General features: G+C 42.8%; 1 pseudogene across 1 annotated transcript; it reads left to right on the top strand.

The window, feature by feature from the left end:
• The first annotated feature begins 1,018 nt into the window (after positions 1-1,018).
• On the top strand, positions 1,019-4,106 carry LOC311031418 (kelch-like protein 10; annotated as a pseudogene). The gene is made up of 5 exons: positions 1,019-1,171; positions 1,858-2,326; positions 2,897-3,491; positions 3,635-3,769; positions 3,915-4,106. The product of its transcript is annotated as a kelch-like protein 10 (transcript).
• The last annotated feature ends 400 nt before the right edge of the window (positions 4,107-4,506 follow it).

The raw sequence follows: 4,506 nt of genomic DNA, 5'->3' as shown, positions 1-4,506 counted from the left end.
TTACTCCGAAAAACAGAAAAAAAATTACCACGAAAAACAGAAAAAAAATTACCACGAAAAACAGAAAATAAATTACTCCGAAAAACAGGAAAAGAATTACTCAGAAAATCAGGAAAAATAATTAGTCAGAAAAACAACCAAACAAAAAAAAATTACTCAGAAAAACAGACCAAAAAAAAATTACTCAGAAAAACAGACCACAGAAATAAATTACTCAGAAAAACAGGAATAATTACTCCAAAAAACAAACCCAAAAAAAAAATTACTCAAGTGAATACAATACGCTTCCGTAACTATGCAACAAATAGCTGGAATAAACTTCCTGAAGATGTAAGATGTCTGCCTTGTGTATAATATGTGCTATACAAATAAAGTTGCCTTGCCTTGCCTTGCCTAAATGGAAGCTTCATCTGCATTACTTTCACAGAAAAGGCCAATTTTAGCATGACTTCCACAGTATACATTGTGAATTCACAGTAAATTACTGTCAACTTGTGCATTACTTTCACAGTACACACTGTAAAAGTAGAGGGCCTTGTTGAATGTAAATGGTAAATGGCCTCATTTGTATGTGTGTTTTACTTAACGTAAGTTTTACTTAACGTAAGTGTCTGTCAATGTGTGCACGGTTGAGTGTATAGCAATGCAAACTTCAGCCGAAAGAAGAAACTTACAGTTGAATTAACACCTCTCTGAAAAGTAGAGAAAAACTAAAAAAATAAATGGGACATCTGTTGTCGTAGTTAATAAAGTGGCCCAAGAGTTGAAACAGATGATACAGTGTGAGTTCATGTTTCTGCCACTTTAGTGAAACTTCACCTCCTGTCTGACTTCTGTAAGCTGCAGTTAAACACATACAAACTACATTTGAGCAATAACATTCTGCATAAATCACAAATCACAGTGATGTGATCAGCATCGATTCTAAAATGGAAATCTGTGAAGGTGTCCAGTCTCTCTCTTGATCTACACACAAGCCAACCGCCAGAGACAACAACTCTATTAAGAGAAAATCAACATGGGTGATCAAGGCAACTCTTCTTTCCTGTTTCCTGACTCAGGGTTCGATGATTTACGTCTGGAGGGAACGTTTTGCGACGCAGTCATCACTGCCAGACGTGGAATTTAAAATCCACAAGATCATCCTCTGTCGATGCGGCCTCTACTTCCTGTGAGTACATTTTCCGATATTAGGGGGGAAGCTTATGAATTTATATCCTTCAAATGAGCAGAGAGTAATAGCAAATTGACCAATTAGCGATCTGAAGTCTGAGAGAACAGCCACAACACGTAACAAGCTCATAGAGCATTTGTGATTTAAAAAAAAAGAGAGGACATTAAACACCTGATAGACTGCCACAAGAATATGTTTCTTGTTTCCATTCATCTCATATCAACTTCCAACATGTGAAATGTATACATTGATTGTAGATATCAACTCAAGTTGGATTTTTATTGTTTTGTTGTTTTTTAAAAATGTGATTCATGTGAAGTAGAATTTGTACTACTGGTCTCTCAGTTCCATAATACTGTACTTTAAAGCAGATTTTAGAATGTAGTGCATTCAGAAAAGTTACACATCTGTTACTAAATGCATATAATTCACTATTTTCCTTCCAGATGTCATTTATTCAATAGATTCCATTTGTGTCATTCAGCGTATTGGGTTTGTCAGTGATGTGGTTTAAAGCTACACAGTAAACTGGGAAGATCCTTAATATCAGTCATATTTCACTCTGCTGCTACTCTGCTAGTGCCACATTATATTTCTTATCATAGTTATTAGTGTGAAGCAAAGAAGGAACAGCTGACGTCAGTTTCTCATCGTCTTCTTTGTGTTTTCATCCTGACCCACAGAGCTCTCTTCAAACGCTGGTTGACTCCAGACAGAAAGGTCTACAAGATCCCCGGCCTGACTCCTGGCATGATGCAGCTCCTCATCGACTTTGCATACACCGGCTCCGTTTCAGTGACGGAGGACAATGTTCAGGAGCTGCTTCTAGCAGCTGATCAGTTCAATGTCATGGGAGTTGTGACAATGTGCTGCGACTTCCTGGAGAGCCAGCTCTGCCCAGAGAACTGCATCGGCATCTTCCAGTTCACCGCCGTCTGCTTCTGCCCCGAACTGCACCGCAAGGCCTACAGCTTCATCGTTGATCACTTTGAGGAGCTCGTTTCCTCTGAAGAGTTCCCGCAGCTCTCTGTGCAGCAACTCACCGCCATCCTTAACAGAGATGACCTCAGAGTGAGAAACGAGAGGACTGTGTATGAGGCTGTCCTCCGCTGGATCGCCCACGCACCCAAAGATAGGAGAGACCACATGGCTGTACTCTAGTCTAAGGTACGATGACTTCCTGTCCTGATTGCAGTAGTCTGTAGGGCCACCCCTATAGTGAAATCACTTGTCCTGCCCTGAAATGTTGCTTTCATGCTCCATATTGCTCTCACTGTCAACAAATACCATGAAGAGACCAAAACCAACACAAAATTAATCCTACTGTCAAGTCTGTGTATCCAAAGCCGAATAAAGCTTATTCCTCGGAGTCACAGACCTCCATTGCTCTACGAAAACATTATTAAAAAGACATCAGTGAGCCACCCTGTTGCACTCAATCCCACATACTGGTGGTGCTGTATGCTGTTAAGCCTCACGAACACACAGAAAGCAGCAACTGATAAAGGTCTGCAACATATGCACACATATAAACTTACACATTGTTCGTTTTGAGCTTTTCAAGGAATGTGTTGTTTAACAAAAATGGAGAATATCACAGTTGTAAAACCTTTAATGATGACATTTTGAATAGATTTGGTTAGGAAGAATAAAAGGTCCGGCCTCAAGTACTGCCGTCCATGAACTTGAATTCAAACATTCTGTCCTGTTTTCTCTGTGCAGGTGCGGCTGGCCTTGATGGGTACAGAGTATGTGAGGATCTATGTGATGTCTAATGAGCTCGTGGATACCAACACAGACTGCCAGCGCATGGTCAGGGAAGCCATTGAAGTCATGCAAAACGAGCCTGATGGGTACAACCATCTCGCCCGTCCTCGCCTTCCAAACGCCATCCTGCTGGCCATCGGAGGCTGGAGTGTCAGAGGTCTGAGTGACGGCATCGAGGCCTACAACGTCCACACGAACACCTGGATCAACTTGACGCACAATCTGGAGCGTCCTCGTGCCTGCCATGGGACCGCCTTCCTCAACGGGAACGTCTACTGCGTTGGGGGCTTCGACATGTCGGAGTTTTTGAACGGCGTGTGCAGGTTCGACCTCAGCTCAAAAACCTGGCATGAGGTCTCACCCATGTATTTCCGCCGCTCCTTTGTGAGCGTCACTGCACTCAACGGGTGCATCTATGCCATGGGAGGGTACGACGGGCATGCACGACTCTCCACTGCAGCGCTATAGCCCTGAGACAAACCAGTGGAGTCTCATTTCATCCATGCAAGAGAGACGAAGTGACGCCAGCTCCGCGACGCTCCACAACAAGGTGGGTCTCATAATTCACAAATTATCTCGGAATTGTGTAGTTATATTTCAGATGATTTATGACCTGTAGAAGCCAAGAAAAGTGTTTATTCTTTAATCATTTAATTGTTAAATCCTATTAAAGTCCTTTCCTGTTTTTCCCAGGTTTACGTTTGCGGTGGTTCGAATGGGAACGAGTACCTGCAGACAGCTGAGTGTTACAGCCCAGAGACCAACCAGTGGACGACCATCGGCCTCATGACCTGCACCCGCATTAAATATGCAGACTGCCTCTGTGCTGTAAGTCCAGGAAACACTGCTGACCCTCACATAACATATAAACTTTTTGAAGTGTGAAGAGATTTGATCAGCAGTTGTTTTTTGTAGATTCAGAGAAACTGGTTCAATCTCGGTTTGACCTTTTAATTTCCTCTTCCTCCCAAAGGTCGGTGGCTTTGATGGCACCAGGCATCTCCGCAGCACTGAAGTCTACAACCCTCAGAGCGACACCTGGAACGAAGTGTCCCCCATGTTGACCCCTCACAGCAAACTCAGCATTGAAGTCATTGATGACCGGCTCTTCGTTGCCGGGGGCTTCAACGGCTCCACCATCTCCACCAACGTGGAGTGCTATTGAGTGGTCCGAGGTCTCTGACATGAGGATCGGCTGCAGTGCTCTGAGCTGCTGTGTGGTGTCCAGACTCCCCAACATGGCAGAGTATCTCGTCCCACTTGTACTGCCGCTTTTAAATTTGGACAGTGTGCCTGTGGAGTCTGCGGAGGCAGGACGTTCTGCCTAACACCATCCACCCTGTTTATTAAAATGTTTTTTTGTATGTAAATGTAAATTTAAATAATAAATAATAACTTCTTTCTGCATCAAACTGCTTCTGACAGATTGTGTGAACTTATGTAAGTTTTATGCCATGTGAAGGAGATTTTTATAAGGTAGTCAAACTAAAAAATGAAACTGTTGGCTGTTATCTGCTAAATGTGTATTCCAGCATATCTAGGAGTGTGATATGCTTCTATGGTAT

The sequence above is a fragment of the Eutrigla gurnardus genome, assembly GCF_963514095.1.
Source record: "Eutrigla gurnardus genome assembly, chromosome: 20".
NCBI lineage: Eukaryota > Metazoa > Chordata > Actinopteri > Perciformes > Triglidae > Eutrigla > Eutrigla gurnardus.
The sequence above is the reverse complement of the archived record's forward strand: the minus strand, read 5'-3'. Positions and strand labels throughout refer to the sequence as shown.